The sequence below is a fragment of the Diospyros lotus genome, chromosome 5 (assembly GCF_014633365.1).
Source record: "Diospyros lotus cultivar Yz01 chromosome 5, ASM1463336v1, whole genome shotgun sequence".
NCBI lineage: Eukaryota > Viridiplantae > Streptophyta > Magnoliopsida > Ericales > Ebenaceae > Diospyros > Diospyros lotus.
This window is the reverse complement of record NC_068342.1, coordinates 31,683,310-31,708,331: the sequence shown is the minus strand read 5'-3', so window position 1 is coordinate 31,708,331 and position 25,022 is coordinate 31,683,310. Positions and strand designations below refer to the sequence as shown.

The following is a 25,022-nucleotide window of genomic DNA, read 5'->3' as shown; positions in this document are numbered from 1 at the left end:
TAATATTGTGTATATCAGGTTTATATATTTATGCATGATTTATATTTTGTATATCAGGTTTATATATAAAATTTTGTAGGAATAATAATTATTTTTTAATTAAATTTAAAATTTGAGACGGATTTGGAGACGGATTTTATCCGTCTCCAAATCCGTCTCAAATCATCGATTAATCAGGCTCTAATTCCGTCTCAAATAAAGATAGAAATCCGTCTCTAAATTCGTCTCTAATAGAGATAGAAATTCGTCTCTAAATTCGTCTCTAATAGAGACAATTCTGTCTCTAAATCCGTCTCTAAATTTGTCTCTACATCCGTCTCTAATAGAAACACAATTCCGTCTCCAATAGAGATAGAAATCCGTCTCTAAATCCGTCTTTAATTCTATCTCAAATAGAGACGAAAAATTTTCGTCTCAAAATCCGTCTCTATAACCGTCTCTAAATCCATCTCAAATGGAGACGAAAAATTTCCGTCTCAAAATCCGTCTTAAATTCGTCTGTAAATCCGTCTCAAATTTATCCACGGGAGTTTTCGCGACGGCCAAAATCCGTCTCAAACGAGAATTCCGTCTCTAATCCGTCTCAAATTGACTATTTTCTTGTAGTGAATTAATAGTTGGTAGAAGAGACAGCAGCATACAGATTCGGTGAAGGAGTTTATAATGGCAGTTGCAGGATCGTCATGGGTAGCCGAATAGAAGCACTCTAGTATTGGCAAGAGTTGTCGGTAGCTTTCAATGGGCTATTGCAGGTAGCTAGTGGCAGTCATGGTTCATTTTCTAGCAATTCCCAGCAACTATGATGGCAAGAGTTGCTGGCGGTGACAACGATTTTGGTTATCCAACAAGACTTGTTTGTGGTGGATTTATAATCACTTCCTCTTTTCTCTATCCTACTTCAAAGTACATGAGATAGATAGTTCAATAGAATAACGATCCTACCTTCTTTTCACCTTCGTCGAGATGGTCCTAACACGGGTCCCGCGAAGGGTTCTAGGGTGACCTACAAGTGGACTAACTTGGTCCCCTATATTTGTGGGGGTGGCTTAGTCTGCCAAGGATAGGTACATGAGTGGACAAGGAGTTGTTTTAGGAAGCTAGTACATGAGCTAGTATGTGATGGGATCGCTAGAGTTCAATTGGGAGACCAAAAAGCTCGGGACAAATGCATGATGGATGCAACTGGCATGCTTTTTAAGCTTGAGGTAAGAGTTACCATTTATTACATTTCCATATGGTTTTGTTATATGCATATGGCTACTATCACTGTGTCATGTAAGAAATGATCTATTTCCACTGCTTATTTGTATAGTTTTTAAAAACGTTTTAGAAATTAGTTTATCTTCTTGCATCTATTGCTAAGCATTAGGGCGTGCAATTGTTCCCTTTCATAGGGTCTCTTTGACGATCTCATTTTGATGACAACATTGGTAAGTTTGGTTGGTTTTGGGAGATTGAGGAAAAGAGGTGGCTGCGTTTAAAATACATCATCAACAAAGATGAATATTGTGAAGGACACATAAGAAAAGGTTATTACAATTCAAGAAAGCTTGTCGAATAAGCATTCCTACATGTGACAGGTAATGAGGGAAAATGTTCCTAAATTTCTTAATTATTTAATTAGCACATATTCGATAGGTTAGTTGAAGCTTCCCATGAAACTATAAGTGATCCATTTGTTGAACTCCATTATAGAAGAGATATATTGAAGGATCATGTCCACTGATTTTACTTTTACTACATTAAGTAATGGTTAGTGGACATTCCAAATTATGGATATTTTTGTTAAAGTAGTTTCTAAGTAAAAATATCCTAATCTTGTAACGACCCAGTGTTTTGAGAAAAAAATAGCAAATGTAAAGGAATGGGCTTATTGAATTTTATGTTGATTCAATTGTTCACTATGAGGAAAGGAGTACTTAGAGTTTGAGTAGCTAACTTGGTAATGGAAGTTCAAGTTATAAAGGAATAAGATGTTGTGTAATCAAAGTCAAATTGGAGTAGTTGGAGGAAGGGTAGTTGATTGTATGGTGTGTGTGAGTGATTGCATGGGGAGATGTATTTTGGAGTAAAAGGTGGTAAATTGAGGTAGAAGGCAACAAAGTGGGAAGATGAGGTTGTTGGCTGTCGACAGACTGGTGCAAAGGAAGAAATTATTGACAAATGGTGTGGATCTATCGATAGATTATAGGCAAAGGAAGGGATCTGTTGATAGATTGGAGCGGGTCTGCAGACAGATTGAGAAGAGTGGTCTTTGGTGGTCGACAGATGCCTTTAAACTGTCGACCATCTTCGACTAGCCACAATTTTCAAGGCCAATTCGTATATAAATGGGTGAGGGAGAAGAGATGGGAAGGTTGTAGAAGCTTGGAGTCAGTTCTAGGGAGAGAAAGACAATCGTGAGGTGGTGAGTCCTCTTCTTTTTCTTCTTTCTTTCTTCTTCCTTCTCTTCTTTTAAACTTTCTTTGTTCTTGGTGATTCTTTGGTTTTGGAGCTTGTAGGTGAAGAGAGGTGAGTCTAGCAAGTTATTTTCTCCTCCTTGGTTTGGCCAAGCTCAAATCGAATGAAGAAATCAAGGCAAACTCCTTTATTTCTTTCTCTTTAAGTGAGTAAGTTATGTATTTGGAGAGGTTCTTGGTAAGTCCTTCCTTTTGGAGGACAAGACTCTTTATCTTATACCTCTTCACTGGCTTCAAGTTTTTCTCTTCATATGTTGCAAGCTTTATTTCCTCTTTCTTCTTGTTAAGGAGCAAGTTCTACTCTTCTCCTTCTCTCTTAAGACCTTGGTCTTGGTGTATGGTGGGTTTAGACAAGAAAACCTCTATGTTTTTTAAAGGCTTGTTCTTATTGGAGTCTATGTCAAAAGGTTTATAAATCCCTCTTATTTTCGTGTTGGTCTTGTTAGTCTCTTTCGGGTTTCAAAATAGGGTTTGTTCTACCCTATAAACCTTGGAGAATGGTGCGTTTTATGTCAAGTTGTGGATTATGTAAGCAATTTGATGAGGCTTGCATGTTTCAGGTCTCTTACCTCAAGCCCAAGCTTTCTATCGAGAGAAGGCTCCAAAAGGCACAATCTGTCGACATATGGCCTTGCATTTGTAGACTATTTGGCCCTTGTGAAGGAATTTTGTGGACCATTTTTTGGCTAACTATAGATTAATTTTGCAAATCCTTCTAAGTTGTATTTTTTGCAAGTCTTGGGTGGTTTCTTCTTGGTTCCAAGGCAACTTTGGTTGCTCTTGAGGGGTTAATCAAGCATTCTATGGTATGTTTGAAGTGTGGTTGGAATCCATTGATGGGCTCTGTATTATCTTTTCTAATATCATACTCCTTAGAGAGTGAAATGAATCTAATGTGTATCTTGATGCATTTTTTCTCAACAACAAGTAGGGCTTGTTTCTTCCTATATTTCTTTGTGGAATGATGTTGTACCTTATCGAGATAGGTTCCAGATGGTCGTTGTTAGGTGTCTGTTGTATTTTGACCTATTATTGTATGGCATTGCATTGTGATGTTAGGCTATGGGTTGCATTCATTGGGGTTATGCTTTGTATTTGATGGGAGTGTGAGCATTGGCATGACATGGTCAGCCTCTGAGTGATAACTCTTGTATAATGAGCAAGCATATGCATGTTGAGCATTTCACATGTGTGAAGTACTATGTGGGCTTAGCATGGCCTGATGTTTGGCTTATGGTGGCCTTGTAATCACGTTTATACTGTAACAGTCATTGCATTTCTTATGTGTTGCATTGCATGGCGAGAATTTGAGTGGTTAACTTAAGGGAAAGGAAGGGCAGCTTCCATGATCTTGATATACGAGCAGAGACTCGACTGATCTTTTTATACGAGCAGAGGCTCGATGTAACGCCCATCTTGAACCACAACATAGGGTATGAAAAATAACATAATTTTTACATAGGCGTTGTGGAAATCCCAAGATATACTATAAGGATTGTAACCTAAGAACAATTTGGGGACTTCCACCCGAACATTTAGTTATGCACATATCTATTATGTATAGTTTTAAATACCATAAAGATGCCTTCTGTAACACCGAGTGTCATTTTACATGCATTTATAAATTTTGCGTAATTTTATTTCTTATGCCATAATAAATGATTCAATTATAATTATTATTGTCAATTATTGAGCCTTGTTATGCAGTGGAAGGAAATGGACGTCGTCACGCTCAATGTGCTAAATAGAAAAAAAAAATTATTATGATAATTTGTTAGTATGCAGTTTAATGTGTTACTATTGATTTAAGAATTTTCAAGTGTATTGTATGTTTATCAAATCCAATTCAAGGGGCTAAATATATTTATTTGTGTGTGAATTATATAGCACTCAATAGGACCTAAAATACAAATTAATTTAAGGTTGGGCCTAATTTATAGAAAACTCATTTTTGGCCCAATAAGAGAAAAAAAAACAAAACTCAAAAGTCCAAAGCCCAAAAAAACCCACCCAACTCAAAACCTAATAAAGGAAAGAGAAACCCTAATATATCTTTCCCCTCCCTGAACCTCACGTCTCTCCCTCTCTCCCTCACCCATCTCACTTCCCTCTCTCCTTCACCCATCTCACTTCTCTCTTCTCCCTCAACGCACGTATCACTTCTCCCCTAAAAGAAGAAGAAGAAGAAGAAGAAAAAAGAGGTAACTATCCTTTTATTTAATTTTTCCCAAAATCTACATTTAATAAGATGGGTATTTTACATACAATATATATATATACATAGATGTGGCAAAATACATATGATTGGTTTGATTTTATATTGATTGGGTATTATAGAGGCATGAAATTTTGATAGATCTAATGGAACAATAATAATGCTGCCCAGATTTAACAGCTTTTCTACTCTTATTTTAAAAATTCTCTAAAAATTGTATATGTCGAATTTTGGGAGATTCAAATTGGAAAATGAACCCCTATGAGTTGTCTAATATCTGGACTTGGAATGACCTCATTTGGATGCTTGTATAAGTTTTTATGACATCTTTCGTATACATTGACAGATTCATACGAGAACAGTATTTTTGGAGGATAGAAAAATATTTTGGAACCCCAAACGTTGCTGTAATGAGCTCATTTTTTTATATGATGAACTTATAAGAGTTTACTACATCCTGTGTAAATTTTATAATTTTATGATATTTTTTGCTATTTTTAAATGATTTTTGAAATATTTTACTGCATGCTGCCAGAAAAGAAAAAAAAAATTCTGTTTGTGAATTTGGAAAAATATTTTGAGGGTCTTGTAATCTAAATCTTGATGTGAATTTAATTGAGAATGTATCTCTATGAGTTATTTAGCTCACAAAATTGGATTCACGTGATTTTGGTGCTAAGAATTTCAATTTATGTTTGTCTTTGTAAGGGCCAACGGTTTAGATTCATAAATGGGTAATGTTTCACTAGTAGGTTTATATTGTAAATGTTTTCTTTATATTTTTTTTCATTTAATACTATTTATACATGTAGTATCATAATAAATTAACTTAAGAAAAATAGTAGTGAATTGATGTCATGTTTAAAAGGTAAAGATTATTGAAAAAAATTTTAACGTCATTGATAATGAACTAGGATTTTTGGCACATTGACGTCGTGGGCCTCTAAGACTCTTCCACTTGCAAATCCAAGGAGTGAACTTTAAAGACTTCAAGTAAGTAAACTCTTTCTAATTTTCACTCATGTGGAACGGTTAATGTGGAAAAATTGTGCTTTGTGGTTGGCTTGCAGGTATTTAATGCTAAATCTTTTCATTACTTGTGTCATTTCCTTACATACAATGAAAATGATTAAGCATGTACATATATATATATATCATGCCATTGCATCAATGAGCACGCATAGGCATTGATTTGAGAAAGTTAAATGTTTTCAAAGGAAAGATGTGTAAAGGTGCAAATTTTCTTTCAAAGATATGTAAATCAAGTTTTAAAGGAAATTGGTGAATATCTATGCCATGAATAATGTGAGTGGGAAATGGGGCGTGGGGGACTGGCGCACCCGATTGATAAAGTAATGTGAATGTGAAAGTTGAAAGTGGAAATAAATTTTTGCCGCTTTGCGGTACCATTGGTGGAAGGAATCCGATTTCAAATAAGAATTGCCCACTGCATTTTGATTGGCTAGATGACACATCCTATGAGCTCACAATAGAAATGAAATGTTTTGAGAAGTTAAAGTAAATGGGGATGTAGTTTTCAAAATTTATTCAAACCTTGCATGTCATAAGCATGCATCATGTGCATGGAGTTTACTTGCTGAGATTTAGCTCACCCTTTTATTTTCCCCACGTTTTAGGTGATGAGAGCTAGATGAGTTGAGGAGATCGCTTGGAGGCAGACTCACCCAGTAATCCATGACATGTGGTTTTAGTTTTGGACTTGTGGTTTATAACACTTGTTCGTTAATCATTTATTTACCCTTTTCTTTAATTGTTTAATTTTGAGATTTCGAATATGATAGTTTTGGTCTGATTGGACTCAAATCTTCTATTTGGACTGAGTTATTTACTTAGTTAGTTAATATTTCTATAGTTGTGGATGCAGTGTCCCTCTATAGGTTAGCTAAGTCAAATTTAAAGGGGAGACTCCGCTGAAACTTCTATAGAATTCTATTTAAAATAAAATATGAAATAAATAAATATATATATGTGTGTGTGGTAAATAAAGGAAGTAAAAAGAGATAATTTGAAGATAAATTTATTTTATTTTCGCATTTAAAGTGAAGTAAATGTTAACACATCTAGGTTTAGGATTTTTAAACTTGGGGTGTTACACATTCTTTTCACTATTTTCCCCCTTACATCACATGATAACAATGAGTTCAAAATTGAAATACATCACTTGAGTAGGTTATTACAAGCCATGGTATGGTATTGTGTCTACTAACTAAACTTATGCGACCTGTGCTCCTTCTCTTGAGCTCAACCCCGAAATACCTATTGAGTCTGCTTCACCTGGAACGTTGAACGTTCTAGGGGCATGAAACACCCAAGTTAGACAACAATATCTAAGTGAGGGTTTTAGGAATCAGTTTCGTGTGTGCAAATGCAAGAAAAAGCAAAATGCATGCTCCAAGTGAAAGTGACGCCAAAGTGTTGCAATCACTCCTACTTGAGACATCGTGTAACACAACCTCACAACACAGTCAAGTGAAGTCTCCCTTCACCCATGATAATCACAACCAGTCACAAGCCACACGTAGTGATGCATGAAAATACCGAAAAAGAACATGTTTACCAACAGAGGAATGTGTTATGCATATGCAACCACCACTAAATGCTCAATAATATGCTCAACATGTAGAAAATACTTGTTAGAAAAAAACTCACCTCAGTTTTACCTACGCAACTTACTGTTTATCGGCATCGAGTTTTGATTTAGCTACAGTACACGAATTTCCATAACGTAAGTATGAAATATTTTTATATAGGGTTGTGGAAAATAATTAGGTTAACATTATTGGAAATTTGTAGGTGGAACCAAGGCCGCACGCACCCTCATGCACCATTGGAGGGAGACCCATGTGCCTGTACGCATAGGTAGAGTTGGCACATATAGTGCACGCGTCGGTCGTCTACTCAGGCGGTGACTGATGCGATAGCGTCTAACTTCGATTTTTTGGTTATTTCTCACTCATTTTGACCCCCGTTTGCACCTATGACTTCCTATCTCTGTCCTCTACCCAAATATAAGTTCATAATTTCCTTACCTGGCCATTTTCAGGAGACTTGGCCCCAAATTCCAGCGAGAGCTCTGTAACTACCAACAGCCTATTATCTCCCTCATCACTGGTTGGAAAACCTCCATCATTCTTCCAGAATGCTCCCCTCCCCTTCCTCTTAGGGATAGAACCCCACTCTCGAATTTGCTTATTCACCTTTCAATCTCTTTGAATTACTTAATCTTCTTGCCCAAGCCGTTAATTTATAAGAAACTCCAGCCAACTAGCTTCATCCACTTGTCCCGCCATCTCACGCTTTATTTTGCCCGCCCATGATTGCTTTTAACCATCAGTTGGGTTGGTTCGTTCCTCATGCGTTCGTTTCGAGTTTTCAAAAATTATGTTTTGGCCGAAGTTTCACATAATTACACTTTAGCCCTTATATTATTTAGCCCTCAAGTTATCTTTTAATCTCCCAATGTCCCTTAAAACAAGTTCATTGCATCAACTCTCAAGGTTTATATTTAATTTCGCTCTAGTTCCAAAACTTTATCAAAATCGCACTTATGCCCCAGGACCCTAATTTCAAGGAATAACTTATTTTTCTTACAAGCAATTGTTTTTGAAATTTAAGGATATCATAGTTGATGTGATATTCTTGTGAGTGTTTTGGCACGTATTGATGATAATGGTAGGGGTTTGGTGTGGTGTGATGGTGCCTGTGATAGTGATTAGGTAGCATTTTCATAGTTGTTGGTAGATTTGCATATAGGGTCTTGGGCGCCAATGTGTGTAACTTATGTAGGCCTCAGGTACCACTATGTGCATATTTAGTTATGCATTTATTGCATAGTTTACGATCCATGGATTGGATGTGTATATAGTGTGCATAAGGCATGCAGATGTTGAGTCATTTTCTTGCCAGTATCTATGTATATGTTGAATTATTATATGATTTTGTTCTTAGCATACGCGTGATGTTTTGGGGTGGTTCAGTCCCTAACCGCTACCCATTATTTTTTTATACTTGTTGAGTCTTGTGACTCACGTTTGTTTTACATCATTTGAGGTAAGGGCAAGGTGGTCATTAAGGATAGGTCCAACGATGTCTGAGTTTCCATGGGTAGATGGTGCGTGTAGAGATTGCTTGACCAAAAGATGCTTGGGTGGCTTGCACGTGTGTTGTGTCCAATAGGGGCACTATCATATTTTGTTAAGTTATGTTGTTCTGTATCTTATGGGCAGATGAGCCCAATTGTTTTGTAAAAGATTTGGCTTTATGCTATGTCATGCTTCTGTTGTATAAGTGAATTGAGGAGAAATATCCGATCATTACATTATGGTATCAGAGCAAGGTCGAGGATCGTCTCTGTATACATAGAAGTGCTGAGTGGTGTCTAAGTTGTGTCTGGCAACTGTGTATGAGTCTAAATAAGAATGCCTACTTTTTGGTTGTAATCATGAGTAGGGTGAAGTGTCCCTGGGAATAGGCATGACATATGGTATAGGTTGGTGTAGGAATTCATTAATGAGGGGACATGTGTTCTCGGACTTGGTTCTAGGATGGGGAGTAAGATACTTGGTAATTGATTTGATACTTAATTTTGTGTGTAGATCACAGTATATCTTACCACTTAGTATGGACCCGAGATGACAGAGTTCCAAGTTGCCTAACCCGGATTTATGGGCATTGGACTTAATTTGGTATTGTTGGGAGCATGAATTTTTCTCCGCCATGGGAGGTAGGCAACGTGAGGGAGAGCATGTGGTGATCTTTATGTGGGGCGTGGATCAAGTGTTTCAATCAACCATGCATGGTCATCTATGGAGTCACTCGGAGAAGCAAGTGTTCTTTATGAGAAAATACATGAACGAGACGTGGAGACAGCTTACTAGAGTCTTGATGTAAGACACGACTCTTCGATTCCATTTTGAGGATTTTTCCCCAGCTATGGAGCTGCAGGCGGAGATATGAGAGCCATGTTAGGTGTAGCCTTGTGGCCCAGCAAGAGTCAAGGTGGAGCTTTCATCTGAAGCTAAGATGCGGGGCTTGACTTGCCTAGGAGGAGAGTCGACTGAGCCTGGTTCTAGCGTGGAGGGCAATGAAGATTTAGCTTACTTGGCGATGAGGCCACATCCCATGTCGAAGGGGATGAGAAGAGCACCACTTAGCAAAGGGCTTGTGCTAGGAAAAAGGAGAAATTATGATGCTAGGTTGAGTTTTAGGGGTGGCATAAGTATTTTTTTGTTTTAGTTGGCAGTATGGGTATGAGTAGTTATGTATAATGCATGTATAAATGAATAAAAAGAAAGTTTTATATTGGCTCACTCTAGACGTGCCTAATGGATTCTTATTGTTTGAATTCTATCTGTATGCATAAAGGAATATGGTGGAATGTAAAGTTAAATTGTGGTGCTCAATAGGCTATAAGACTGAATTGTTACATATAGTAAAATATTGTGAGGGACTTGAAATTTAAGTATGCTAATTGTGCAGGAAAGATGTCGTGAGAAGGCTCTGGGGGAGTCCAAGGGAGAATTACACCAGTAATTAGCAAAGATGTGAGGGACCCTGGCCAGGATACTATAGATAATGTATCAATCAGTTAAGGTAGAATCAGGCATAACAGGGAGCTGGGGGAGATTTACCATAGGCAATAATAGGCATGCAGCTTAAGAAAGGATGAGTAATACTCAGCCACAATAATGCTAGGAAGGGGAGCTAGTCAAGAAAGGATGTAGAAGGAATGTTTCCATGTAAAGGGACCTTGTCGATTTAGTAAAGGGATCTGCTACCGCTATGGTTAGGTGGGGCATGTTCGAAGGAATTGTCCTCATCGTCCAAGGGTGGCTCATGCTTGAGATGTGACATGTTTTCAGTGTGGCTGGAAAGACCTTAAGGCCAGCATTTGTTGGACTTTTGTAGCAGGGAGGATGGAGGCTTGGTGCTCAGGAAACGACTCTACAGCTAGCATTGTCATAGCCTCAATGCCCTACTATGGTGGAAGAGCCCCAACTGCTAGCTATGGAAGTAGGGAAGTTAGCGGGATGACCCTAATCAAGGTATGTTTTGACCATATAGTATTTGATGTTTGTGTCCACTTTAATTCAAGTATGACATACTCTCTTTTGATGTATAATGAGACAAAATGAAAAAGAAGCTCGATGTTGAAACAACCTAAGTGTAGTTATGAGGATCTTTGCCTCGTGAGTTGTTAGTGTTTGCTTGGAATAGAGGCAGGTAATATGTTAGGATACCAAATTAGATGATGTTTTTAGTAAACCTAAGGCTAATAAGAATTCGAGAAGTTAATGTGTACTCGAGATATAGACTTATTACTCAAGGTTGTAGGTGCTTGACTATATGGGATTGATTATTGATACGTCTGTGTTAGACTTAAGTCGATAGAGTTTGGCAACTGTTAGGAACAATAATTTAAAGTATGTATAAGAGCTATAATAATTTGAGTAGTGAACTATATGAAATGGATTTGGAGATGGTCTAATAGCTGAAGAAGTTATGTCATGATAACTACCTAGTAAAATAGCTTTCGGTTGGAGATTGAAAGGTTAAAGAAATAGGGATAGAAATTAAATTGGAAGTCAATTGAAGAGATGTGAAATTGTGAATTAGAAGGTAAGCCATGGCGCCTTACGTGTGTATGTATGGGTAGCGTGGGTAAAGCAGTAGAGAGGCATAACAGACAGTCGACCATTGGCAAGGGAGCTATTGGCCGGTCGCGAACAGTCACCCATTCTCTTTTTGTCTATCAATCATTTTTGCTGGGGCTCGATATCTGCTATATGAAGTAAGGGTAAATTACATGTGTCATATTAGGAAGTTGAACTAGAGAAGACTTAATATATGCCTAAGGGTTCAAATTGATGAAGTATTGTGGAATGGTTAATTTAGCTAAAGAAGTAGGGTTGGAGACGCATGTATCCAAGGTATCTACTGAATGATAGTTCATATGTGGAGGTGAATTTGTAAAAATTAACTATGTAAGCGAATGTGGATATGTAATATTGAACTTGAGGTATTAGAATTAGTAGGTGGTAATGTAAGGAATTAATTATATATATATATATTCGAACGTTGATGGTAATACCATAGTCCGAGTGGGATTGTGATTTGGAGGTTTAGGGAGAAAGTAAAGGGGAATTAATCATCTTTTGTATAGAGGCTTAATGTGCGATCGGGGTTACCTAGGAATTAGGAGAGGAAAAGCCATATGTCTGTTGGGCTGGGAGGTGCTATGGCACACACCAAGAGAGGGTGAATTTGTTATTTTAAAAACTTGATAAAACTTGAAATCCTTTTGATGGAAAATAAAAATATAATGCAAGCGAGGATTGGATAGATGCTTGACAATAAAGAGAATTTAAAGAACACAAGCACAAGAACACCAAGATATATAGTGATTCGGCTTAACCCAAGCCTACTCCATTACCTTAACTCACTAAGGATTTTTCAAACAATATACTAAAAACCCCCTACTTAAACCAAATAGGTCCTCTAGTCCAAGACTAGGAATTACAACCTCCTACTTATACAAGTAGGCCCTCTAGCTACACAAGCTAGGAAATACTAAAAATGTAATAAAGAGAGGATCTAAGGGATAAATCTCTTAGTTACAAGATCTCTCAAAATACAAACAAGGCTTAAATGAATGATACAAATAAAGATTACAGCCTTAAAGTGAGAAAAATGAAGCATAATCAATATAAATACAAATTAGTATAAGATGTAAGCTCAAATCATTTCCTTTTCATTCATTAGCCTTCTCTTGGTCTTCTTGATTTGTATTTATAAGCATCCCAAGAGCCTTGCTCAAAACTAGTCGTTTTGTGACCGTTGAAGACTGAGAAACTAACTGTTATGGCTTTCTGTGAAAAGAGTTAGTTGACAGAAGACAATAGATAGTCGACAGATTCATAAACAAAACAAGGCATAGTTGACAGAAGAGATGGGATAGTCGACAGAATAAAAATATGAAGAAAACTTTTACTAAAATACACATTGATAGTCGACAGATCAAATTATTTTGTTGACATAACTACAAGGATAGTCGAGAGATCAAAAAACATAGTCGACAGATGCAAGGCATATAGTCGACAAATGCAAGACATAGTCGACAGATGCAAGGCACATTGTCGACTATACTCTTAGAAAAACTTAACACTTAGTCAACAGATGCTACAAAAGTGCTTTTAACTTCATTTTCCAATATTTTAAGATTTAATACATTATTTTTTCAATCTCCTAAATCATAAACAACACATATATATTGGAAAATACTTTGACTACATTCATCTGAGATTGCTTAAAGCTTCAATTAATTTGGAGCATTAAGATAATAAATATCATCAAAATACAATGGTTTTCATCATCAAAACTATATCAAAAGCAAAATATCAATGTCTCCTTTTTTGATGATGACAAAATATTTTATAAAATACCCAAAAGTCTCCCCTTTTTTGTCATAAATCAAAAATGATATATTTGAAAGAATTTTAACACAAGACTAGGAAAGGATTCGAAAAAATATCAATGGGGTAAGAGTACATTTGAGAAAAATAAACTTTTACAAACTTCCCCTTAATAACACATATCAAAAGATTTATTCTCCCCCTTGATCAAAGCATAAAATTTGAAAATTATTTTAACACTATAACTCCCCCTTAATTTTAGAAACTAATATGATTGAAATTTTGGATATAAATTCTTAAGTAAAATCATAAAGGTAATACATGATTCAAAATCATCATAAACGTCATAATCATGGAGAGTTTAGGGATAGAAAATATACCACCAAGATTGAATTTAACAATCTCTCTTACTCTTGGTTGGAAAAAAAAATGAGCATCTTTTGTGGTTGATTTTCTACTTCATCCCCCTTTCCTTCATGCTTGATTCATCCATAAAGATTTCACTTTGAGCTTCATTTAGATGTCAAGCAAACCTACAAAAATAACTCATTCACAAGATTTTGGTTCCCAACCTTCTTTGGGGTCACCATAGTTAGCATTGAAAATTACTTTTGGAGCCCATATTTGTTTATATGTTGTTGGATGGTTTCTTATAAAATATTTGTTTATAGAATGTTCACATTGACCACAATAATGACGAGTGATTTTAGAATGTGAGGCAAAATTTTGTTTTCTTTTCACAAAGCCACCTTACTCGTTTCTTCTTTTATGAAAATATTTTCTTTGAATCTCAAGGGTATTTTTCAATTCTTCTTTCTCTTTGTTGGATTTTCCAAGGGATAATTTTAAATATTTATTTTTCTCTTGAAGTTCATCATTTTGAGCTTTCAACATTTTCTTCTCATTATTCCAAGAATCTTTTTCTTCTTTCAATAAGCTAACTTCTTTATCTAAAGATTTTAATTTCTTCTTTAAGACATTATTTTTTATACTAACATTTTCAATTCCATTCGTCAAATCATCGAATGCATCATGCAATTCATCAAGAGTAAAACTTAAAATTAAATCACTAGAATAGGAATGATTCTCTTCTATGTTGGTCATAAGACATAGGTTGACCACTTCCTCCACTTGGGATTCATCACTAGAGGATGAATCATTCGTTTTCTTCTTGAACTTCTTCTCATACCTCTTAAATGATGGACATTCAGATATGATATGCCCATACTTTTGACATCCATAACATTTAACTACATTTCTGTATTTCTCCCCCTCAAACTTATCCTTCTTCTTCCTTAGGTTTCTTCTTTCCAATTCTTTCAACCTTTTTCTACTAAGGAACTTTTTGAATTTCCTAGTAATTATCATTAAATCATCATCATCAACACTAGATGAGTGTGAAACTTTGAAAAGAAGATTCTTATATCTATTTATCTCATTATCATCTCTCTTCATCATGATCTCGTGAGTTATGAGAGATTCAATCAAATCATCAAAAGATAAGTTATCTAAGTCTTTAGCCTCTTGAATGGCTGTCACTTTGGGGTCCCATTCCTTGGGTAGACTTTTAAGGATTTTTTTGACTTTCTCTCCATTTGAAAAAGTTTTTTCCTAAAGCCTCTAAATTTGTGACAATATTATTAAACCTAGTAAACATCTCATTAATAGGTTCCCAAGATTTCATAGAAAAAAGTTCATACTCATGAATTAGTAAATTTACTTTTGATTCCTTAACTTAACTAGTGCCTTCATGAGTGACCTCCAATTTGTCCCAAATCTCCTTGGCCATTTTGCATGTTGAGACTCGGTTGAACTCTTCGACGCAAAGAGCACAAAATAAAGTGTTCATGGCTCTTGCATTTATCTCCATATCTTTTCTTTCCTTCACTATCCAAGTCTCCATATTTTCCATATCGGCCAATGTAACCCCTTTCTTAATCACTTGCACAAGGCTTGTATCCTGCATAAGATAGATGAGCATTTTTGTTTTCCAAAAATTAAAGTTAGTACCATTAAAGAAAGGTGGATGAGTGGTGCTTTGACCCTCAACTTTTGATGAGCCGAAAATGTGTGCCATTTATAGATCTTTAACCCTAGGTTGTTAGACTAATGAAAAATAGTGGGAACAAGGCTCTAACACCAATTGTTGGGCTGGGAGGTGCTATGGCACACACCAAGATGGGGGTGAATTGGTTATTTTAAAAACTTGTAGAACTTGAAATCCTTTTGATGGAAAATAAAAATTTAATGCAAGCGAGGATTGGATAGGTGCTTGACAATAAAGAGAATTTAAAGAAAACAAGCACACAAGAACGCTAAGATATATAGTGGTTTGGCTTAACCCAAGCTTACTCCACTACCTTAGCTCCTGAGTAAGGATTTTCCAAACAATCCACTAAAAACCCCCTACTTAAACCAAGTAGGTCATCTAGTCCAAGGTGAGAAATTACAAACTCATACTTATATAAGTAGGCCCTCTAGTTACACAATCTAGAAAATACTAGAAATTTAATAAAGAGAGGATCTAAGAGATAAATCTCTTAGTTACAAGATCTCTCAAAATGCAAACGAGGCTTAAATGAATGATACAAATAAAGATTAAAGCCTTGAAGAGAGAAAAATGAAGCATAGTGAATATAAATACAAATGTGTATAAGATGTAAGCTCAAATCATTTCCTTTCTATTCATTAGCCTCCTTTTGATCTCCTTGATTTGTATTTATAAGCATCCCAAGAGCCTTACCCAAAACTAGCCGTTTTGTGACCGTTGAAGACTGAGAAACTAGCTATTATGGCTTTCTGCGAAAAGAGTTAGTCAACAAAAGACAATAGATAGTCGACAGATTCATAAACAAAACAAGGCATAGTTGACAGAAGAGATGGGATAGTCGACAGAACAAAAATATGAAGAAAACTTCTACTAAAATACACACTGATAGTCGACAAATCAAAATTTTGTTATAGAACTATGAGGATAGTCAAGAGATCAGAAAACATAGTCGACAGATGCAAGCCATAGTCGACAGATGCAAGGCACATAGTTGACTATACTCTTAGAAAAACTTAAACACTTAGTCGATAGATGCTACAAAAATTCTTTTAATTTCATTTTCCAATATTTTAAGATTTAATGCATTATTTTTCCAATCTCCTAAATCATAAACAACACATATATATTGGAAAATACTTTAACTACATTCATTTGAGATTGCTTAAAGCTTCATTTAATTTGGAGCATTAAGATAATAAATATCATCAAAATACAATGGTTTTTCCTCATTTAAACTGTATCAAAGGAAAAACATCAATCCTCCCAGGTTATTTGGTGAATCAGGTGCGAATTTCGGGGATAAAATTCTATTAAGGGGGGAAGACTGTAATGGCCCAGTGTTTTGAGAAAAAGAGTAAATGTAAAGGAATGGGCTTATTCAATTTTATGCTGATTCAATTGTGGCTTGCTAGCAATTCGTGGGCTAGGAGGAAAGGAGTACATAGAGTTTGAGGGTTTGAGTAGCTAACTTGGTAATGGAAGTTCAAGTTATAAAGGAATGAGATGTTGGGGGAAGGGTAGTTGATTGTATGGTCTATGTGAGTGGTTGCATGGAGAGATGTTGTATTTCGAAGTGAGGTAGAAAATTGAGGTAGAAGGTAGCAAAGTGGGAAGATGAGGTTGCTGGCTGCTGACAGATGGAGGGAAGCTATTGACAGACTAGTGCAGAGGAAGAAACTATTGAGAAATAGTGTGGATCTATCGAGAAATTGTAGGCAAAGGAAGGGATCTGTCAATAGATTGGAGCGGGTTTGTCGACAGATTGAGAAGGGTGGTTTCTGGTAGTCACAGATGCCTTCGAAACTATCGACCATCTTTGGCTGAGCATGATTTTCAAGGCCAATTCGTATATAAATGGGTGAGGGAGAAGAGATGGGAAGGTTGTAGAAGCTTGGAGTTGACGGATGGAGAGAAAGACAATCGTGAGGTGGTGAGTCTTCTTCTTCTCCTTCTCTTCTTCTCCTTCTTCTTTCTTCTTCTTCTCTTCCCTTAAACTCTCCATGTTGTTGGTGATTCTTTGGTTTTGGAGCTTATAGGTGAAGGGAGGTCAGTCTAGCAAGTTATTTTCTCCTCCTTGGTTCAGCCAAGTTCAAATCGAAGGAAGATATCAAGGCAAGCTCCTTTCTCCCTTTCTCCATTTCTCTTTAAGTGAGTAAGTTATGTATTTGGAATGGTTCTTGGTAAGTCCTTCCTTTTGAAGGACAAGACTCTTAATCTTGTACCTCTTAGGTGGCTTCAAGTTCTTCTCTTCATATGTTACAAGCTTTGTTTCCTCTTTCTTCTTGTTAAGGAGCAAGTTCTACTCCTCCCCTTCTTTCTTAAACCCTTGGTCTTGGTGTATGGTGGGTATAAACAAGAAAACCTCTATGCTTTTCGAAGTCTTGTTCTTGTTGGAGTCTATGCCAAAAGGTTTGTAAATCTCTCTTATTTTTGTGTTGGTCTTGTTAGTCTCTTTTGGGTTTCAAAATAGGGTTTGTTCTACCCTATAAACCTTGGAGAATGGTGAGTTTTATGTTAAGTTGTGGATTATGCAAGCAATTTGATGAGGCTTGCACGTTTTGGGTCTCTTACCTCAAGCCCAAGCTTTTTGTCGAGAGAATGCTCCAAAAGGCACAATTTGTCTATAGATGGCCTTGCATCTGTTGACTATCTAGCCTTTATGAAGGAATTTTGTCGACCATTTTTTGCTAACTAGTCAATCAATTCTACAAATCCTTCTAAGTTGTATTTTTGGCAAGTCTTAGGTGGTTTCTTCTTGGTTCCAAGGCAAGTTTGGTTTCTCTTGAGGGGTTAATCGGGCATTCTATGGTATGTTTGAAGCGTGGTCGGAATCCATTGATGGGCTATGTATTATCTTTTGTAATATTACACTCCTTAGAGAGTGAAATGAGTCTAATGTGTATCTTGATGCATTTTTGCTCAATAGCAAGTAGGGCTTATTTCTCCTTATATTTCTTTGTGGAATGATGGCGTACCTTATCGGGATCGGTTACAAATGGTCGTTATTGGGTGTCTATTGTATTTTAGCCTATTGTTGTATGGCATTACATTGTGATGTTGGGTCATGGGTTGCATTCATTGGGGGTCATACTTTGTATTTGATGGGAGTGTGAACATTTGCATGACACGGTTAGCCTCTGAGTGCTGACTCTTGTATAATAGGCGAGCATATACATGTAGAGCATTTCACATGTGGGAAGTACTATGTGGGTGTAACATGGCCTGATGCTCGTCTTATGGGGGCCTTGCCATCACGTTTATGTTGCAAGAGCCATTGCATTTCTTATGTGTTGCATTACATGGTGAGGATATGAGTGGTTGACTTGAGCGAAAGGAAGCATGATTTTCGTGATCATGCTATATGAGCAAAGACTCAACTAATCTTGATATATGAGTAGAGGCTCAATGTGATATTCTTGTGAGTGTTTTGGCACATATTGATGATGATAGAGAGGGTTTGGTGTGCTGTGATGGTGCTTATGATATTAATTTGGTAGCCTATTCATGGCTATTGACAAGTTTGTATACAAGGTCTTAGGCACCAGTGTGTGTATCTCATGTGGGCCCCAAGTACCACTATGTGCATATTTACTTATACATTTATTGCATAGTTTGAGATCCATGGATTGGATGTGTATATAGTGTGCATAAGGCATTCGGGTGTTGAGTTATTTTCCTACCAGTATCTATGTATATGTCAAATTGTTGTAAGATTATGTTCTTAGCATATACACGTGATGTTTTGGGGTGGTTCAGTCCCTAACCGTTACCCATTCTTACTTTATGCTTGCTAAGTCTTGTGACTAGCCCTTTCTTTACATCATTCCAGGTAAGGGCGATGATCGCTGAGGATGGGTCTAACGATGTTTGAGTCTCCATGGGTAGATGGTGTGTGCAGAGATCCCTTGATCGAAAGATGCCTGGGTGGCTTGTGTGTATGTTGTGTCTAATGGGGGCACTATCATATTTTGTAAGTTATGCTGTTCTATATCTTATGGATGGATGGGCCCCAAACGTTAAGTAAAGGATTTGGCTTTATGCTATGTCATGCTTTCGTTGTATAAGTGAATTGAGGAGAAATATCCGGTCCTTACAAATCTTGAATTCTATATTTTGGTTTTAGATTACCTTTTCCAGATGAATATGCAAAACTCTTGTAAATATAATGCTATTAGTTGAACAAAACTTTTTATTCAACTTCCATTTTCATACAATTTTTTTTTTTTTTTTGGTGATGTTTCTTATAAACACTCAAAATTGTGAAAAATTAGATTTTGAAATTATGTTTTGATGTGTCAAATTTCTATAAACAGAAGACCACAAATTTTCTTATCCGAAATAATAAAACATATTGTCAAAAGTTAACTAGTTGGTATGATTAACATGTGAATTAATATGATAATTGTCGAAGGTGAAATGGAGTTTGAGATAGAGATAAAAAATGGTTAGGAAAATATGAAACTAAAGACAAAGAATTGCTTAATATGTGGCAAGTTTTTTTCGTGATTCTATTATTCAAGTTTTCCTATTTCATTAGTCTTTTTTCTATAATTGTCTTTTTAAATTTTGCTGAGGACCAATCACCAAATTTTTCAACAACCTTGTTGAGGAGCATAGTGTACCTTTTGATGCAACTTATATCAAATGACTTAACATGGTTTTAGTTTGAATGATTTCAATTAATTGCACCTATGTTATAAAAGCATTATTTCTTGAGAGGCAAGCAACCTATTTGTTTTTTTTTTTTTTTTTACTTCTAAAATTTGAGGAAGTAAAATTTGGGGGCATTAGTTAATTCCTCTAGCCAAGTTTGAGCAAGCATTATCCTTGCTCAATGTGCTCCCTACATTGTGTTGGGAGACTAAGTAGGGTCCTTAGTCAAATCCAAAATTAACGAATCTTGAATCAAGGTGGAATTTGTTATTTTTGTGTGATTCAAAATTAATTATTTTATTAATTTAGGCCATTAGCTTTGATGACCGACATGTGGCATTGTATTAGCTATTTAAATGGTGATGATTTGTAAGCCATTGATTCCCTTGTTAACCTAGATCCAACGTCCTAGATTTATTCTCAAATTTATATATAATGCTCATGTTGGCAGAGAAAGAGTCACTCGAGACTCTTCGCATAAAATCACAAAGAAGAAAGAACCCAATTTCTATATCTTTTTCTCTCTAGAAAAATCACTGGGTTGTGTGGGAGAGTAAAATGAGAGATTGAGTGCTGGGAGATTGCTTGGGTTTTTTAGGAGCATCCTCAATGTATAAGTCAAAAGATGTCCTTGAGTATATCTACTCAGTTCTGTGCAGATCACCTAATGTCCCTCTCTCACTTTCAGGTGCACAATACTTTATTTCCTTTCTAGATGACTATTTTAGAAAAGTCTGGGTTTATTTTCTTAAACAGAAAAATGAAGCCTTTAGTAAGTTTAAAGAATGGAAGACTTTAGTTCAGTACCAAATTGGATAGAAAATTAAAAATCTAAGGACTGATAATGGCCTAGAATTTCATGACCATGAATTCCTAAATTTCTATAACCAAATTGGCATTAATAGACATAGAACGTGTAGTGAAACCCCTTAGCAAAGTGGTGTTGCTAAGAGAAAGAATAAGACAATCTTAGAAAATGTTAGATGCATGTTAAAGGAGTCTGGCTTGTCCAAGTGTTTTTGGGTTGAAGTAGTTGCAACAACTAGTTATCAAATTAATATATCCCCTTCCTTAACCATTAATTTTAAAACACCAGAAAATTTGTTGATAGGAAAACCTCCAAAAATTAGCTCACCTAAAGCCTTTTGGATGTATAGGTTATGTCCATAAGAGGGAAGGTGAGCTAGATAGTAGAGCTAAGAAGGTTGTATTTGTAGGATACCCTAAAGGTGTTAAAGGCTATAAACTTTGATGTGATGTTCAATGAATTTGAGTCTATTAAGGCCATTCCCTCAGAAGCTCATAAGGATAATCAAACTAATAATATTCAGTTTGAGGTGGAAAATCTTAAGAAATATGGGGGATCAAACTATCAAAATTATTAGAATTTAGACAACCCTGATGGGCCTGAGGAGTCTGACCATTCTTTAATTTCAGACACTCAATAGGGGCATTATGAAGGCCTAGACCTTAGTGACTATGTTCTATCTAGAGATAGAGTTAAGAGGGAAATAAGATCGCCACCTAGATATGCCTATACTGATGTTATTGCATATGCTTTGAATATTAGAGATTCCAATGAGCTAGATGAGCTTGTTAACTTTGATGAAGCTTGTAATAATAAAGATAAGGCTCACTGGATTAAAGCAATGGAGGAAGAAATGGACTCTCTTCATAAGAATAAGACCTGGACGTTAGTCCAAAGACTTGTTAATCAGAGAGTTATAGGCTATAGGTGGATTTATAAGAGGAAACGGGTATCCCAGGTGTGGAACCAACAAGGTTAAAGGCAAGGGTAGTTTCTAAGGGTTACTCCCATGTAGAAGGTATTGATTACCATAAAGTCTTTTCTCCTATAGTAAAGCATGTCTCCATTATATTAGTTTTGTCTTTGGTAGCCCTCCATGATTTAGAATTAGAACAGCTAGACGTTAAAACAACCTTCCTTCATGGCAACTTAGAGGAGACAATTTATATGTAGTAGCTTATAGGATTCATTGAGAAGGAACATGAACATAAAGTATGTTTGTTGACAAGGTCATTATATAGCCTTAAACAATCCCCTAGACAATGGTACAAGAGGTTTGATGAATTTATGCTTGGAAAAGATTATAAAAGGTGTAACTTTGACCATTGTGTATACTTTAAACAACTCCAGAATCAATAATACATTATCTACTAATTTATGTAGATGATATGCTTGTTGCATGTAAAGATAAGGAGGAAATTAATAAACTGACTAGATCCCTAAAGTCCAAATTTGAAATGAAAAATTTAGGGGCAGCCAAGAGAATACTTGGTATTGATATTCAAAGGGATAGGAGAAGAGGGATCTTAACTCTGTCTCAGTTTGGTTATCTCAAGAAGGTGGTAGGCTTATTTGAGATGAATGATTGTAAGTCTTCTTCCATACCCATTCCACCTCACTTCAAACTGTGCTCTGTAAAAGGAAATTTATCTAAGGATGAAGAGACATTCATGAGAAAGATTCCCTACTCAAATGCTATAGGGAGTCTTATGTATGCAATGATTGGAACAAGACTTGATATAGCTTATGGAGTGAGCTTAGTTAGCAAATTTATGAGCAAGCTTTCCAAGGATCATTGGAATGCTGTTAAATTGCTTCTAAGGTACCTGAAAGGTACTGTTAATAAAGGTTTAGTATATAGGGAAAATAAGAAAGATGATAGAACACTCAAAGGATTCTATGACTCTGATTATGCTGCCTATCTTGACAAAAGAATGTTTGTAACCAGCTATGCATTTATAGTAGGAGGTAATCTAGTTAGTTGGAAATCAAATCTCCAACACATAGTGGCTTTCTCTACAATAGAGGCTGAATATGTTACCCTAATTGAAGCCATAAAAGAATCTATTTAGCTACATGGGATACTTTAAGAGTTGGAAATTAAGGTCTTAATACGGAAGGTATATTGTGATTCTCAAAGTGCAATTCACTTATCTAAAAATAGTGCATTCCATGAGAGAACCAAGCATATAGATGTGTGTTTACATTTTGTAAGGGATATAATATCCAAAGGTCAGATTATAGTTGAAAAAATCCCAACTGAAATCAATCGAACTAATATGCTAACCAAGTCAATTCCTGTAGCCAAGTTTGAGCAAGTGTTATCCTTTCTCAATGTGCTCCCTACATAGTTGGCAGACTAAGCAGGTAGTCAAATCCAAAATCAACTAATCATGAATCAAAGTGGAATTTGTTATTTTTGTGTAATTCAAAATTAATTATTTTATTAATTCAGGCCATCATCTTTGATGACCGACACGTGGCATTGTATTAGTTATTTAAATAGTGATGATTTGTGAGCCATTGATTCCCTTGTTAACCTAGATCCAACATCCCATATTTATGCTCAACTTTATATATAATGCTCATGTTGGTAGAGAGAGGGTCATGTTGAGCTAAATTGTTCTAATCAACCTATTGTGTATTTTGATGTTTGACAAAACATAATTTTCATAAAACTATTTTTAGTATATTTAAAACCCTTAATGGATTTTTGATATGTCTTAAGTATTATAGTATTGTGTGTATCAAAATGAGCCCAGAAATGTTATTTGTTCTAAGTAAGAATATTAGCGCATTATAAGGGGACATATAAAAAAATATTTTTATTTTGAAAAACTATTTCTCGGTATTTTGATAGCTAACATTCATTATTATTAAAATGAATTTTAATGAATTTTTCAAGAAATAGAATTTATGTATTTTGGAGGTAGTAAAATTGCTAAATCTTGAATTTATACTAAAACCAAAATTCTACTTTCTTATTGTCTTGGATTTTGATTTTTTAGATATTTTTATTGAATCCAAATGGGGAGTACTTTCTTATTTACATTTATGTATTAAAGTAAACGGAAGGTAAAATATAAATTAAAGAAAATGTAATGTGGACATTTTCCTTAATTTATATTTTACCTTCCGTTTACTTAAACTAAAGAAATGTAAATATCTTGTAATGTATACATGCTATATGGATTATATCTTCAAACAATTGCTATTTGTATAAAATCTATTTTTTGTAAAATCCAGCCTTTGCATAACTAGAGTCGACTCCTTTTAAGCTGAAGTCGACTTCTACAAAGCTAAAGTCAACCCAGCTGAGAGTAGTGTTATGTAGAGTCGACCTGCCAGTATTGGTGTATTTCGAAGAGTCAACTCTAGCATTAGAGAAGTCGACTCTTGCATAACTAGAGTCAACTCCCATTTAAAATGAGAGTCGACTCTTGTTTTAAAGAAGTCGACTCCTCAGGTTCAACAATCGAATTTTTTCTAGTTGTTACAGATCCGTTGTAAGCTCCACTATATATATCAAGAAGAGATTTTTGGAGAAGACTAATGCTCTACCATTTCCTGTCTTCCTAAAGCACACCCAAGCTCTCAAGCAACTCAAGAATAGCAATCCAAGGCTCAAGCTTAAAGTTTAATCCATTGGAACCCAAGGCAAAGGAGAAGACATCTCTCCATTTGTGGTAACTTGTATTATTTCTATTTTTCCTTGTATATCATTGTGTTTATTTCCATATTAGTCCAAGGTTGTTTGGACATAGGATTTATTTGTATTGGATTGTGGTGTGGCATCCTAGAGCCTATTGTAATCTAAGTGTTATTGTTGTTGTATGGTTGTATTAGTTTCGGCGTGAGCTAAGGGGAAAACCTCGGGGTGTGCAAGTTTACTAGGTGATCGTGTGTGGAAATCTAGTGTTGTGATTTTAGTGGAACCTTAAGTGTCAGGTTGACCTTGAGAGAGTGGAGTAGGTGTTGTAGACACCGAACCACTATATTTCTTGTGTTGATTATTGTGGTTGTTTGTGTATTTATATTGTTATCACTCTTAAACAACTTATATAGTTATAACAAGTGTATTTTGTATAAGAAAATCTTAAGAGTTTTTAAAAGGAAAGAATTCCATTGATAAGTTTATAATCACTCAATTCACCCTCCCTCTTGAGTGGCCATTGAGTGGCCACTCGCCGCTGCCTGAGCTGCAGCTTGTCACCGCCGGCCGCACCTGACGACCGTGTCACCTCCTTCATCAGCCTTTGCTACAAGTAGCCATGGCTGGGCCTCCTCGCACATAACTAGCTATCATCAGTCGCTGCTCACCTCTGCTTCAGTCGCTGGCCACTAACACCACCACCTACTCGTACGACCACACTGTCGGCTGCCTCTGTGCGCCACCGCACTCTTG

At 35.9% G+C, this 25,022-nt stretch overlaps 1 long non-coding RNA gene across 1 annotated transcript; it reads left to right on the top strand.

Moving 5' to 3' along the window:
- The first annotated feature begins 4,529 nt into the window (after positions 1–4,529).
- On the top strand, positions 4,530–6,435 carry LOC127802711 (uncharacterized). Its single transcript, XR_008023336.1, has 3 exons — positions 4,530–4,660; positions 5,589–5,667; positions 6,312–6,435. It is a non-coding gene; the product is annotated as an uncharacterized LOC127802711 (long non-coding RNA).
- The last annotated feature ends 18,587 nt before the right edge of the window (positions 6,436–25,022 follow it).